The 16583-nt window shown below is 34.3% G+C and overlaps 2 long non-coding RNA genes across 2 annotated transcripts; both read right to left on the reverse strand.

The window, feature by feature from the left end:
• Positions 1 to 166: 166 nt before the first annotated feature.
• On the reverse strand, positions 167 to 1768 carry LOC148768501 (uncharacterized). Its single transcript, XR_016033117.1, has 2 exons — positions 1049 to 1768; positions 167 to 941 (listed from the first exon to the last, which is right to left on the reverse strand). It is a non-coding gene; the product is annotated as an uncharacterized LOC148768501 (long non-coding RNA).
• Positions 1769 to 12644: 10876 nt separating this feature from the next.
• On the reverse strand, positions 12645 to 14246 carry LOC148768502 (uncharacterized). The gene is made up of 3 exons (XR_016032854.1): positions 14029 to 14246; positions 13158 to 13210; positions 12645 to 12899 (listed from the first exon to the last, which is right to left on the reverse strand). It is a non-coding gene; the product is annotated as an uncharacterized LOC148768502 (long non-coding RNA).
• Positions 14247 to 16583: the final 2337 nt, after the last annotated feature.

A 16583-nucleotide genomic window follows, 5' to 3' on the forward strand; every position in this document is an offset into this window, starting at 1 on the left:
TAGCCAATACTAATGCACAATCATGACAATGGCATACATATGTTAATATAATCAAACACATAGGTAAATAAGAAGAGAGTTAACCAAGCTTCGCAGCCAAAGTATGTTCATATGCCCTCTTCTGTCTTCAGAAAAGATTTTATACCTCCGCTCTGATACCACAAAATGTAACGCCCCACAACCTAACAGCAGAATCCAATTGGATCACCACCATTAAGTTAGGGATGCTAACCTTTTATATATACTTAAACATTATGGTTTTAATACAAAAATACGTTATATGCTTTGAAAAGAAATCAAGCTTTGTACTTTCTCGAAATCTGTACATATAAATAAATATTTATTGTTTATAAAATTACATTGTACAAAAACCATAATAGAGCGGCTATCAAAATGAAATAAGAGTTTCTAGCTCGGCTACAAAAATGGCTCGAAGCATGGCATATGAACAAATCTCTGACTGACCGCTCTTGGCTAGGTCAACTTCTAAACATGTACATCATTATCTGCATCATAAGAACCTAATGAGCTAATGGCTCAGCAAGTTGGAACTGATGTAATAGCGATATATCACATAACACATTATTCATTCAATAAGTGCAATATCACATATAACTTCATTCATGATCCTTTTCTTTGAAATCCTTCTCTTTATCGGGTACCCTTGAAGTGTGGTACTTGATTGATAGCAATAGACTGTGATTTTCGGAACCTGTTCATCACATTTGGCCAATAGATAATACGGGGGTTTCCATACCGACCTTTCGACCTCAGGTATTAGCCGTATTTCATTTCTTTAATTGTGGGTTTTCCATACTGGTCTTCGACCTCAGGTATTTGCCACCATGTGTTGGGTCCGCCGGTTCCTCCCGCGTCCCTTGCCTACTCGACCATCAATCAAGTACCATACTCCCATTTTCAAAACATATTCTTTCATATCACTATGACTCATCAATCATAAAAACATCATGGAGAACACGTAGCAAAAGTCACATTAAAGCACACATAATTAGGTTCTTATGATGAGAAAATGAAAGCTTCAACTTACCTCAAGTTCAATATGGTCTATGAAGTGAAAGGATCAGTTCTTAGATAAGGGGTGCTACAAGACTTGATTAGAGATGAATTCAAACTTCAAAACATAGGATTTTCAGCTAGAAAAGGTGCAAAACTTGTCCTAGCTATACTCTATGAGTTTTTATGGTTTGATGTTTTCTTATGTGAATATGGAAGTGAAGAAATAAGAAGAGAAGCTTAAGGAATTGGTCTGGTCGTTTTTGGAAGAAGACAAGTGAAAATGAAGACCAAAACACAAAATCTTCACTTATCTACCCATTCCCAACAAGGCCAAATGGAGGATGATGATTGGAACGCTTATATTTGCTGGATTCTTGTAGTTATTCCACGTTTTTACAGCTTGAGATGAGATGGTGGGCTAATGTTTACTCATTATAATCAAGTGTAAACAAAATCAGAATGGTCTTGTGCAACCTAGTCAACCAACCAATCAAATTGCACCCTTTTGCATACTTTTGGTTTTAGTCTAATATGAGTTACTTCAAGTAATTACATATGTAATTAATCATATCAAAATGTAATTATAATGCAAAACTACAATTAAGACAAATATATCAGCGTTTAACACATTGATCCCTTCTTAACCGAGAAACTGAGCTTCTCATTACAATAAATCACTTAAGTTTCATGTTAAATCATAAAGTAGAAGTTCAATAACATGTATCATGTATTAGCACATTTTAAGAAAACTATTCGATCACATATTAAAACACAATAAAGGCACATGTGTAACAAGCAATCGTGATCATGCATAATGAATGATAAATTATAACTATATGCATTGATGCAATATGCTTATTATTGGCCATGTATGGATGGTTGGGCATTACAATTAAAGTCCTAGTATTGTAGTTCGTGTTTTTAAGAACGTTTTCCGAATGCACGTTTGCACATGTATGTTGCATGTCCATTTGAGCGAGTGTGCTTATGCATGTTTGTTGACTTGTATTAATGTCCTAAGATTGTAGTTTGTGTTTTCATGATCCTTTTTGCGAATGCACTTTTGTTTGAGTACTTTTGTGCATGCTTTTGTACTTTTACTTATCCGCGTAACTCTTCTAGCGAGTGTTTTTGTGCACGTTTCTTGATGCACATTCATGTTCTCGAACTATAGTACGTATTTTCATGATCGCTTTTTTAATCCAATTTTGACCATGTTCGAGTCCAAATTTGGAATTTTACCATTAGACAGGAACTGTAGCAAGCTGAAATAGCTTTCCAATGCCGCTGAACCAATTGATATGGAGTCCGGATGAGAAAGTTATGCTCGACTTCGTGGACACTACCAAAGATGTTCGGGGATTCTGTCTTCTAACATGATTTTATTTTCCTAATTGCAACTCTTTTCTTACTCTTTGATTATTTTTGCTTCCAGGACACCTAATTTTCTATTTGTACCTATAAGATACCAAATCCATTAATTAATATAGAAATATAAATTAATCCGAAAAAAAATCCACGAAAACGTAGAGTTTTATTTCTACACTCCACTGTATCTTTTTTATCTAGTGTTTTTACTGTTGTTTGTTGATGCGTATTAAAGTCCTAGTATTGTAGTTTGTGTTTTTCAAAACATTGTTGCGAATGCACTTTTGCGCATGTTTTTTTACATGTACGTTTGTGCATATCCATTCGAGCGAGTGTGCTTATGCATGTTTGTTGATTGGTATTAATGTCCTAGGATTGTAGTTTGTGTTTTCATGATCCTTTTTGCGAATGCACTTTTGCGTGAGTACTATTGGGCATGCTTTTGTACTTTTACTTATGTACGTATCGCTTCTCGCGAGTGTTTTTGTGCACGTTTCTTGATGCGCATTCATGTTCTCGAACTATACTACGTATTTTCATGATCGCTTTTGGAATCCAATTTTGACCATGCTCGAGTCCGAATTTGGAATTTTGCCATTAGACAGAAATTGTAGCCAGCTGAAATAGCTTTCCAATGTCGCAAGAACTAGTTGTTTTGGAGTTCGAATTTGAAAGTTATGCTCGACTTCGTGGACACTACGAAAGATGTTGAGGGATTCTCTCTTCAAATTTGATTTTATTTTCCTAATTGCAACTCTTTTCTTAATCTTTGATCATTTTTGCTACCTGGACACTTAATTTTCGATTTGTACCTATATGATACAAAATCCACCAATTAAAACACAAATATAATTTAATCCAAAAATAATCCACGTAAACGAAAACGTTGAGTTTTATTTCTACACTCCATTGTATCTTTTTTATCTAGTGTTTTTGCTGTTGATTATTGATGCGTATTAAAGTCCTAGTATTGTAGTTCGTGTTTTTAAGAACGTTGTTGCGAATGCACTTTTGCGCATGTTTTTTACATGTACGCTTGTCCATGTCCATTTGAGCCAGTATGCTTATGCATGTTTGTTGACTTGGATTAAAGTCCTAGGATTGTAGTTTGTGTTTTCATGATCCTCTTTGCGAATGCACTTTTACGTGAATACTTTTGTGCATGCTTTTGTACTTTTACTTATGTGCGTATCTCTTCTAGCGAGTGTTTTTGTGCACGTTTCATGATGCGCATTCATGTTCTCGAACTATAGTACTTATTTTCATGATCGCTTTTGGAATCCAATTTTGACCATGTTCGAGTCCGAATTTGGAATTTTGCCACTAGACAGGAATTGTCGCTAGCTGAAATAGCTTTCCAATGCCGCCGGAACTAGTTGATTTCGACTTCGGATGAGAAAGTTATGCTCGACTTCGTGGACACTACCAAAGATGTTCGGGGATTCTCTCTTCTAATTTGATTTTATTTTCCTAATTGCAACTCTTTTCTTACTCTTTGATCATTTTTGCTTCCTGGACACCTAATTTTTGATTTGTACCTATAAGATACCAAATCCACCAATTAATATAGAAATATAAATTAATCATAAAAAAAAATCCATGTTAACGTAGAGTTTTATTTCTACACTCCACTGTATCTTTTTTATCTAGTGTTTTTGTTGTTGTTTGTTGATGCGTATTAAAGTCCTAGTATTGTAGTTCGTGTATTTAAAAACGTTGTTGCGAATGCACTTTTGCACATGTTTTTCTACATGTATGTTTGTGCATGTCCATTTGAGCGAGTGTGCTTATGCATGTTTGTTGATTTTTATTAATGTCCTAGGATTGTAGTTTGTGTTTTCATGATCCTTTTTGCGAATGCACTTTTGCGTGAGTACTATTGGGCATGCTTTTGTACTTTTACTTGTGTGTGTATCGCTTTTAGCGAGTGTTTTTGTGCACGTTTCTTGATTCGCATTCATGTTCTCGAACTATAGTACGTATTTTCATGATCGCTTTTGTAATCCAATTTTGACGATGCTCGAGTCCGAATTAGGAATTTGGCCATTAGACAGAAATTGTAGCCAGTAGAAATAGCTTTCCAATGTCGCAAGAACTAGTTGTTTTGGAGTCCGAATTAGAAAGTTATGCTCGACTTCGAGGACACTACCAAAGATGTTGAGGGATTCTCTCTTCTAATTTGATTTTATTTTCCTAATTGCAACTCTTTTCTTAATCATTGATCATTTTTGCTACCTGGACACTTAATTTTTCGATTTGTACCTATATTATACAAAATCCACCAATTAAAACACAAATATAAATTAATCCAAAAAAAATCAACGTAAACGTAAACGTAGAGTTTTATTTCTACACTCCACTGTATCTTTTTTATCTAGTGTATTTGCTATTGTTTGTTGATGCATATTAAAGTCCTAGTATTGTAGTTCGTGTTTTTAAGAACGTTGTTGCGAATGCAGTTTTGCGCATGTTTTTTTACATGTACGCTTGTGCATGTCCATTTGAGCCGGTATGCTTATGCATGTTTGTTGATTTGGATTAATGTCCTAGGATTGTAGTTTGTGTTTTCATGATCCTTTTTGCGTATCTCTTCTAGCGAGTGTTTTTGTGCACTTTTCTTGATGCGCATTCATGTTCTCGAACTATAGGACGTATTTTCATGATCACTTTTGGAATCCATTTTTGACCATGTTCGAGTCCGAATTTGGAATTTTGCCATTATATAGGAATTGTAACTAGCTGAAATAGCTTTCCAATGCCGGCGGAACCAGTTGATTTTGAGTCCGGATGAGAAAGTTATGCTCGACTTCGTGGACACTACCAAAGATGTTCGGGGATTCTCTCTTCTAATTTGATTTTATTTTCCTAATTGCAACTCTTTTCTTACTCTTTGATCATTTTTGCTTCCTGGACACCTAATTTTCGATTTGTACCTATAAGATACCAAATCCACCAATTAATATAGAAATATAAATTAATCCGAAAAAAATCCACGTAAACGTAGAGTTTTATTTCTACACTCCATTGTATCTTTTTTATCTAGTGTTTTTTCTGTTGTTTGTTGATGCGTATTAAAGTCCTACTAGTGTAGTTCGTGTTTTTAATAACGTTGTTGCGAATGCACTTTTACGCATGTTTTTCTACATGTACGTTTGTGCATGTCCATTTGAGCGAGTGTGCTTATGTATGTATGTTGATTTGGATTAATGTCCTAGGATTGTAGTTTGTGTTTTCATGATCCTTTTTGCGAATGCACTTTTGCGTGAGTACTATTGGGCATGCTTTTGTACTTTTACTTATGTGCGTATCGCTTCTAGCGAGTGTTTTTGTGCACGTTTCTTGATGCGCATTCATGTTCTCGAACGATAGTACGTATTTTCATGATCGCTTTTGGAATCCAATTTTGACCATGCTCGAGTCCGAATTTGGAATTTTTCCATTAGACAGAAATTGTAGCCAGCTGAAATAGCTTTCCAATGTCGCATGAACTAGTTGTTTTGGAGTCCGAATTAGAAAGTTATGCTCGACTTCGAGGACACTACCAAAGATGTTGAGGGATTCTCTCTTCTAATTTGATTTTATTTTCCTAATTGCAACTCTTTTCTTAATCATTGATCATTTTTTCTACCTGGACACTTACTTTTTGATTTGTACCTATATGATACAAAATCCACCAATTAAAACACAAATATAAATTAATCCAAAAAAAATCCACGTAAACGTAAACGTAGAGTTTTATTTCTCCACTCCATTGTATCTTCTTTATCTAGTGTTTTTGCTGTTGTTTGTTCATGCGTATTAAAGTCCTAGTATTGTAGTTCGCGTTTTTAATGACGTTGTTGCGAATGCACTTTTGCGCATGTTTTTTTACATGTACGCTTGTGCATGCCCATTTGAGCCAGTATGCTTATGCAGGTTTGTTGATTTGGATTAATGTCCTAGGATTGTAGTTTGTGTTTTCATGATCCTTTTTGCGAATGCACTTTTACGTGAGTACTTTTGTGCATGCTTTTGTACTTTACCTTATGTGCGTATCTCTTCTAGCGAGTGTTTTTGTGCATGTTTCTTGATGCGCATTCATGTTCTCGAACTATAGTACGTATTTTCATGATCACTTTTGGAATCCATTTTTGACCATGTTCGAGTCCGAATTTGGAATTTTGCCATTAGACAGGAATTGTAGCTAGCTGAAATAACTTTCCAATGCCGGCGGAACCAGTTGATTTTGAGTCCGGATGAGAAAGTTATGCTCGACTTCGTGGACACTACCAAAGATGTTCGGGGATTCTCTCTTCTAATTTGATTTTATTTTCCTAATTGCAACTCTTTTCTTACTCTTTGATCATTTTTGCTTCCTGGACACCTAATTTTCGATTTGTACCTATAAGATACAAAATCCACCAATTAATATAGAAATATAAATTAATCCGAAAAAAAATCCACGTAAACGTAGAGTTTTATTTCTACACTCCACTGTATCTTTTTTATCTAGTGTTTTTGCTGTTGTTTGTTGATGCGTATTAAAGTCCTAGTATTGTAGTCCGTGTTTTAAAAAACGTTGTTGCGAATGCACTTTTGTACATGTTTTTTTACATGTAAGTTTGTGCATGTCAATTTGAGCGAGTGTGCTTATGCATGTTTGTTGATTTGTATTAATGTCCTAGGATTGTAGTTTGTGTTTTCATGATCCTTTTTGCGAATGCACTTTTGCGTGAGTACTATTGTGCATGCTTTTGTACTTTTACTTATGTGCGTATCTCTTCTAGCGAGTGTTTTTGTGCACGTTTCTTGATACGCATTCATGTTCTCGAACTATAGTACGTATTTTCATGATCGCTTTTGGAATCCAATTTTGACCATGATCGAGTCGGAATTTGGAATTTTGCCATTCGACAGAAATTGTAGCCAGCTGAAATAGCTTTCCAATGTCGCAAGAACCAGTTGTTTTGGAGTCCGAATTAGAAAGGTATGCACGACTTCGTGGACACTACCAAAGATGATGAGGGATTCTCTCTTCTAATTTGATTTTATTTTCCTAATTGCAACTCTTTTCTTAATCATTGATCATTTTTGCTACCTGGACACTGAATTTCCGATTTGTACCTATATGATACAAAATCCACCAATTAAAACAGAAATATAAATTAATCCAAAAAAAATCCACGTAAACGTAAACGTAGAGTTTTATTTCTACACTCCATTGTATCTTTTTTATCTAGTGTATTTGCTATTGTTTGTTGATGCGTATTAAAGTCCTAGTATTGTAGTTCGTGTTTTTAAGAACGTTGTTGCGAATGCAGTTTTGCTCATGTTTTTTTACATGTACGCTTGTGCATGTCCATTTGAGCCAGTATGCTTATGCATGTTTGTTGATTTGGATTAATGTCCTAGGATTGTAGTTTGTGTTTTCATGATCCTTTTTGCGAATGCACTTTTACGTGAGTACTTTTGTGCATGCTTTTGTACTTTTACTTATGTGCGTATCTCTTCTAGCGAGTGTTTTTGTGCACGTTTCTTGATGCGCATTAATGTTCTCGAACTATAGTACGTATTTTCATGATCGCTTTTGGAATCCATTTTTGACCATATTCGAGTCCGAATTTGGAATTTTGCCATTAGACAGGAATTGTAGCTAGCTGAAATAGCTTTCCAATGCCGGCGGAACCAGTTGATTTTGAGTTCGGATGAGAAAGTTATGCTCGACTTCGTGGACACTACCAAAGATGTTCGGGGATTCTCTCTCCTAATTTGATTTTATTTTCCTAATTGCAACTCTTTTCTTACTCTTTGATCATTTTTACTTCCTGGACACCTAATTTTCGATTTGTACCTATAAGATACAAAATCCACCAATTAATATAGAAATATAAATTAATCCGAAAAAAAATCCACGTAAACGTAGAGTTTTATTTCTACACTCCACTGTATCTTTTTTATCTAGTGTTTTTGCTGTTGTTTGTTTATGCGTATTAAAGTCCTAGTATTGTAGTCCGTGTTTTAAAAAACGTTGTTGCGAATGCACTTTTGTACATGTTTTTTTACATGTAAGTTTGTGCATGTCAATTTGAGCGAGTGTGCTTATGCATGTTTGTTGATTTGTATTAATGTCCTAGGATTGTAGTTTGTGTTTTCATGATCCTTTTTGCGAATGCACTTTTGCGTGAGTACTATTGTGCATGCTTTTGTACTTTTACTTATGTGCGTATCTCTTCTAGCGTGTTTTTGTGCACGTTTCTTGATACGCATTCATGTTCTCGAACTATAGTACGTATTTTCATGATCGCTTTTGGAATCCAATTTTGACCATGATCGAGTCCGAATTTGGAATTTTTCCATTAGACAAAAATTGTAGCCAGCTGAAATAGCTTTCCAATGTCGCATGAACTAGTTGTTTTGGAGTCCGAATTAGAAAGTTATGCTCGACTTCGTGGACACTACCAAAGATGTTGAGGGATTCTCTCTTCTAATTTGATTTTATTTTCCTAATTGCAACTCTTTTCTTAATCATTGATCATTTTTTCTACCTGGACACTTACTTTTTGATTTGTACCTATATGATACAAAATCCACCAATTAAAACACAAATATAAATTAATCCAAAAAAATCCACGTAAACGTAAACGTAGAGTTTTATTTCTCCACTCCATTGTATCTTCTTTATCTAGTGTTTTTGCTGTTGTTTGTTGATGCGTATTAAAGTCCTAGTATTGTAGTTCGTGTTTTTAATGACGTTGTTGCGAATGCACTTTTGCGCATGTTTTTTTACATGTACGCTTGTGCATGTCCATTTGAGCCAGTATGCTTATGCATGTTTGTTGATTTGGATTAATGTCCTAGGATTGTAGTTTGTGTTTTCATGATCCTTTTTGCGAATGTACTTTTACGTGAGTACTTTTGTGCATGCTTTTAAACTTTTACTTATGTGCGTACCTCTTCTAGCGAGTGTTTTTGTGCACGTTTCTTGATGCGCATTCATGTTCTCGAACTATAGTACGTATTTTCATGATCGCTTTTGGAATCCAATTTTGACCATGTTCGAGTCCGAATTTGGAATTTTGCCATAAGACAGGAATTGTAGCTAGTTGAAATAGCTTTCCAATGCCGCCGGAACTAGTTGATTTCGAGTCCGGATGAGAAAGTTATGCTCGACTTCGTGGACACTACCAAAGATGTTCGGGGATTCTCTCTCCTAATTTGATTTTATTTTCCTAATTGCAACTCTTTTCTTACTCTTTGATCATTTTTACTTCCTGAACACCTAATTTTCGATTTGTACCTATAAGATACAAAATCCACCAATTAATATAGAAATATAAATTAATCCGAAAAAAAATCCACGTAAACGTAGATTTTTATTTCTACACTCCACAGTATCTTTTTTATCTAGTGTTTTTGCTGTTGTTTGTTTATGCGTATTAAAGTCCTAGTATTGTAGTCCGTGTTTTAAAAAACGTTGTTGCGAATGCACTTTTGTACATGTAAGTTTGTGCATGTCAATTTGAGCGAGTGTGCTTATGCATGTTTGTTGATTTGTATTAATGTCCTAGGATTGTAGTTTGTGGTTTCATGATCCTTTTTGCGAATGCACTTTTGCGTGAGTACTATTGTGCATGCTTTTGTACTTTTACTTATGTGCGTATCTCTTCTAGCGTGTTTTTGTGCACGTTTCTTGATACGCATTCATGTTCTCGAACTATAGTACGTATTTTCATGATCACTTTTGGAATCCAATTTTGACCATGATCGAGTCCGAATTTGGAATTTTTCCATTAGACAAAAATTGTAGCCTGCTGAAATAGCTTTCCAATGTCGCATGAACTAGTTGTTTTGGAGTCCGAATTAGAAAGTTATAATCGACTTCGTGGACACTACCAAAGATGTTGACGGATTCTCTCTTCTAATTTGATTTTATTTTCCTAATTGCAACTCTTTTCTTAATCATTGATCATTTTTTCTACCTGGACACTTACTTTTTGATTTGTACCTATATGATACAAAATCCACCAATTAAAACACAAATATAAATTAATCCAAAAAAAATCCACGTAAACGTAAACGTAGAGTTTTATTTCTCCACTCCATTGTATCTTCTTTATCTAGTGTTTTTGCTGTTGTTTGTTGATGCGTATTAAAGTCCTAGTATTGTAGTTCGTGTTTTTAATGACGTTGTTGCGAATGCACTTTTGCGCATGTTTTTTTACATGTACGCTTGTGCATGTCCATTTGAGCCAGTATGCTTATGCATGTTTGTTGATTTGGATTAATGTCCTAGGATTGTAGTTTGTGTTTTCATGATCCTTTTTGCGAATGTACTTTTACGTGAGTACTTTTGTGCATGCTTTTAAACTTTTACTTATGTGCGTATCTCTTCTAGCGAGTGTTTTTGTGCACGTTTCTTGATGCGCATTCATGTTCTCGAACTATAGTACGTATTTTCATGATCGCTTTTGGAATCCAATTTTGACCATGTTCGAGTCCGAATTTGGAATTTTGCCATAAGACAGGAATTGTAGCTAGCTGAAATAGCTTTCCAATGCCGCCGGAACTAGTTGATTTCGAGTCCGGATGAGAAAGTTATGCTCGACTTCGTGGACACTACCAAAGATGTTCGGGGATTCTCTCTCCTAATTTGATTTTATTTTCCTAATTGCAACTCTTTTCTTACTCTTTGATCATTTTTACTTCCTAAACACCTAATTTTCGATTTGTACCTATAAGATACAAAATCTACCAATTAATATAGAAATATAAATTAATCTGAAAAAAAATCCACGTAAACGTAGAGTTTTATTTCTACACTCCACTGTATCTTTTTTATCTAGTGTTTTTGCTGTTGTTTGTTTATGCGTATTAAAGTCCTAGTATTGTAGTCCGTGTTTTAAAAAACGTTGTTGCGAATGCACTTTTGTACATGTTTTTTTACATGTAAGTTTGTGCATGTCAATTTGAGCGAGTGTGCTTATGCATGTTTGTTGATTTGTATTAATGTCCTAGGATTGTAGTTTGTGTTTTCATGATCCTTTTTGCGAATGCACTTTTGTGTGAGTACTATTGTGCATGCTTTTGTACTTTTACTTATGTGCGTATCTCTTCTAGCGTGTTTTTGTGCACGTTTCTTGATACGCATTCATGTTCTCGAACTATAGTACGTATTTTCATGATCGCTTTTGGAATCCAATTTTGACCATGATCGAGTCTGAATTTGGAATTTTGCCATTAGACAGAAATTGTAGCCAGCTGAAATAGCTTTCCAATGTCGCAAGAACCAGTTGTTTTGGAGTCCGAATTAGAAAGTTATGCACGACTTCGTGGACACTACCAAAGATGTTGAGGGATTCTCTCTTCTAATTTGATTTTATTTTCCTAATTGCAACTTTTTTCTTAATCATTGATCATTTTTGCTACCTGGACACTTAATTTTCGATTTGTACCTATATGATACAAAATCCACCAATTAAAACAGAAATATAAATTAATCCAAAAAAAATGCACGTAAACGTAAACGTAGAGTTTTATTTCTACACTCCATTGTATCTTTTTTATCTAGTGTATTTGCTATTGTTTGTTGATGCGTATTAAAGTCCTAGTATTGTAGTTCGTGTTTTTAAGAACGTTGTTGCAAATGCAGTTTTGCGCATGTTTTTTTACATATACGCTTGTGCATGTCCATTTGAGCCAGTATGCTTATGCATGTTTGTTGATTTGGATTAATGTCCTAGTTGTAGTTTGTGTTTTCATGATCCTTTTTGCGAATGCACTTTTACGTGAGTACTTTTGTGCATGCTTTTGTACTTTTACTTATGTGCGTATCTCTTCTAGCGAGTGTTTTTGTGCACGTTTCTTGATGCGCATTCATGTTCTCGAACTATAGTACGTATTTTCATGATCACTCACTACAACACAAATCGTTATCCATAGCGTTTGAAAAACGCTATCCTAGGATTCTATAGCGTTTTTACAAATGCTATGTCTGCCCGAGCTATAATAGACCTAGGTTTTCTTATAGCGTTTTTGAAACGCTATAATAATTGTAATTTAGATAGCGTTTAGTCTATGCTATGGTATTTGTTTTTATAACAACAATAAAATGCTATTGTATGTCTATGATAGCATTTTCTAATGCTATCAGTAATTTGCTATTGTACTTTTGAAACGCTATCAAATTATTAATGACAACGTTTTTAAAATGCTATTGTCTTAGAATTGATAACAAAATGGTACTGTAGCAATTTTCATCACTACTATTAATTATTATTTATGGTGAACATGCTAATATTTAAAGAGTTATCCCTGAAAAATACAAAACAAGTACAAAAAAGGTAGATTACAGAATAAATACTTTTCATTAATATTTGAATCCAATTCATGTAAGTCTACAAATACTAGCTATCTTCTAGTACTATTCAAAGTAGATTCTCAAAAAAAGTATGGAGTACAATAAAATTTTTGTGACTACATGAGAGCATTGCATCTCAAACTCATGTATGTAGCTATTCACCATTCTTGACCTTGACCTGTTAAAATTAAAAGAAAACTAAAAATAAGTTATTACAGTAAACAAAGAAGATTGACCGGCTATAAAACTATTTTATCCACGTTAAAATATCGTACAGCCTACGTTCATGATCAATTTCATACCAGTCATATGGATGGAGACTCGTCAGCCTCAATATTGCATCAAACATCTAATAGTTGTTCATTTGTACCAAAATTTTTGTACAACAAGAAAATAAGTGAGAATGCATAAAAGAACTTTTATAGATATTACCTACCACTTGAATCATTGAAAGTACCGAATCCTCCGTTAATATGTTCCATCTAATACCTGAATACATAAAAAAATATATGTTATCAGTAACTTCTATCTGTACAAAAAAAAAAAAAAAAAAAAAAAACAAGTACAGAAATAGAGTTTATTCAACACATGAAAAAAATGGAATGTACTATACTCATGTCTAACATTTCTGTTATCTAGTTTTATGAATGAGAATTTGTATAAGGCAATTTGTTTTAGGCATTCATGCTAAAATTTAAAGAAAACACAATATCTAGAATGAATTACATGGTGCAAAAAATCAATTGAGAACAAAAAAACTATATGCATTCACATGTTGTTAGGAAAGATATATGAAAACATAGTATATGTGCTTCGTGATTATGTATAGTCAGGCATAGAACTCTGTCTACTAGTGCACAAATAAGAACCTGCAAAAACGTATTTATACATTAATTGTATATAACAATATCTAAGTAAAGTTGCATAAAATAATCATAAAAGCTAAAGGATAAAAAACAGTTTGTTGCAAACAAAAACGATAAATAAGAGTCTGATAAAATGTGCCCCAATATAATAATATTATAAATTCTTAAACAAATTTGAAGCATTGTAATTTAGAAAACATATAAACAACCAATACCATTCAACAAAAGATTGGGTAAATCAGTAGCGAATAATTGAGTAAATTTAGGGCTTTTTGCAAATAAATTAGAATCCAAAAGAATCTCGAAATTGACAATTATACGTTCAGAAAGATATCTATGGCGGATCGATTGCGAAGACTGAAGAGAGATGATAATCTTTAAGCATTGATTCGAGCCTTCGTGGCACCGACAATAGATAGATTTTTCTTGCGCAAGACATACCTGCTATAGCCCGGAAATAAGAGAAAAGTCGAGCAATAGGAACACCAACCGATTGAAATCTAGGAGAGACGGCAGTCTTGAAATTGAAGATTGAAATCTAGGAGAGACGGTAGTCTTGAAATTGAAGAAGGATTCTGCTTGGAAATAGGGTCGAAAATATTGAGGCGCACGAGTCAGAACGGATTTTTTGCCAAAAAAAAATTGTTCTTTTTTAGCGTCTTTTAAAGGTGAAAATTAGCGTGGGAATGTTATAGCGTTTTATTTATTTATTATTAATTTATAAAAATAAAAACTATCTACTATAGCACTTGCGTTAAAAACGCTATAAAGATGTGCTATCAAAAGCCACTTTTCTTGTAGTGACTTTTGGAATCCAACTTTGATCATGTTCGAGTCCGAATTTGGAATTTTGCCATTATACAGGAATTGTAACTAGCTGAAATAGCTTTCCAATGCCGTCGGAACCAGTTGATTTCGAGTCCGGATGAGAAAGTTATGCTCGACTTCGTGGACACTACCAAAGATGTTCGGGGATTCTCTCTTCTAATTTGATTTTATTTTCCTAATTGCAACTCTTTTCTTACTCTTTGATCATTTTTGCTTCCTGGACACCTAATTTTTGATTTGTACCTATAAGATACCAAATCCACCAATTAATATAGAAATATAAATTAATCCGAAAAAAATCCACGTAAACGTAGAGTTTTATTTCTACACTCCACTGTATCTTTTTTATCTAGTGTTTTTTCTGTTGTTTGTTGATGCGTATTAAAGTCCTAGTATTGTAGTTCGTGTTTTTAATAACGTTGTTGCGAATGCACTTTTGCGCATGTTTTTCTGCATGTACGTTTGTGCATGTCCATTTGAGCGAGTGTGCTTATGCATGTATGTTGATTTGGATTAATGTCCTAGGATTGTAGTTTGTGTTTTCATGATCCTTTTTGCGAATGCACTTTTGCGTGAGTACTATTGGGCATGCTTTTGTACTTTTACTTATGTGCGTATCGCTTCTAGCGAGTGTTTTTGTGCACGTTTCTTGATGCGCATTCATGTTCTCGAACGATAGTACGTATATTCATGAACGCTTTTGTAATCCAATTTTGACGATGCTCGAGTCCGAATTAGGAATTTTTCCATTAGACAGAAATTGTAGCCAGCTGAAATAGCTTTCCAATGTCGCATGAACTAGTTGTTTTGGAGTCCGAATTAGAAAGTTATGCTCGACTTCGTGGACACTACCAAAGATGTTGAGGGATTCTCTTTTCTAATTTGATTTTATTTTCCTAATTGCAACTCTTTTCTTAATCATTGATCATTTTTGCTACCTGGACACTTAATATTTGATTTGTACCTATATTATACAAAATCCACCAATTAAAACACAAATATAAATTAATCCAAAAAAAATCCACGTAAACGTCAACGTAGAGTTTTATTTCTACACTCCATTGTATCTTTTTTATCTAGTGTTTTTGCTGTTGTTTGTTGATGTGTATTAAAGTCCTAGTATTGTAGTTCGTGTTTTTAAGAACGTTGTTGCGAATGTTGTTTTGCGCATGTTTTTTTACATGTGCGCTTGTGCATGTCCATTTGCGGCAGTATGCTTATGCATGTTTGTTGATTTGGATTAATGTCCTAGGATTGTAGTTTGTGTTTTCATGATCCTTTTTGCGAATGCACTTTTACGTGAGTACTTTTGTGCATGATTTTGTACTATTACTTATGTGCGTATCTCTTCTAGCGAGTGTTTTTTTGCACGTTTCTTGATGCGCATTCATGTTCTCGAACTATAGTACGTATTTTCATGATCGCTTTTGGAATCCAACTTTTATCATGTTCGAGTCCGAATTTGGAATTTTGCCATTATACAGGAATTGTAACTAGCTGAAATAGCTTTCCAATGCCGTCGGAACCAGTTGATTTCGAGTCCGGATGAGAAAGTTATGCTCGACTTTGTGGACACTACCAAAGATGTATTGGGATTCTGTCTTCTAATTTGATTTTATTTTCCTAATTGCAACTCTTTTCTTACTCTTTGATCATTTTTGCTTCCTGGACACCTAATTTTCGATTTGTACCTATAAGATACCAAATCCACCAATTAATATAGAAATATAAATTAATCCGAAAAAAATCCACGTAAACGTAGTGTTTTATTTCTACACTCCACTGTATCTTTTTTATCTAGTGTTTTTTCTGTTGTTTGTTGATGCGTATTAAACTCCTAGTATTATAGTTCGTGTTTTTAATAACGTTGTTGCGAATGCACTTTTGCGCATGTTTTTCTACATGTACGTTTGTGCATGTCCATTTGAGCGAGTGTGCTTATGCATGTATGTTGATTTGGATTAATGTCCTAGGATTGTAGTTTGTGTTTTCATGATCCTTTTTGCGAATGCACTTTTGCGTGAGTACTATTGGGCATGCTTTTGTACTTTTACTTATGTGCGTATCGCTTCTAGCGAGTGTTTTTGTGCACGTTTCTTGATGCGCATTCATGTTCTCGAACTATAGTACATATTTTCATGATCGCTTTTGGAATCCAATTTTGACCA

The sequence above is a fragment of the Erythranthe guttata genome, chromosome 8, assembly GCF_056151865.1.
Source record: "Erythranthe guttata isolate IM_541 chromosome 8, IM_541, whole genome shotgun sequence".
Classification (NCBI taxonomy): domain Eukaryota; kingdom Viridiplantae; phylum Streptophyta; class Magnoliopsida; order Lamiales; family Phrymaceae; genus Erythranthe; species Erythranthe guttata.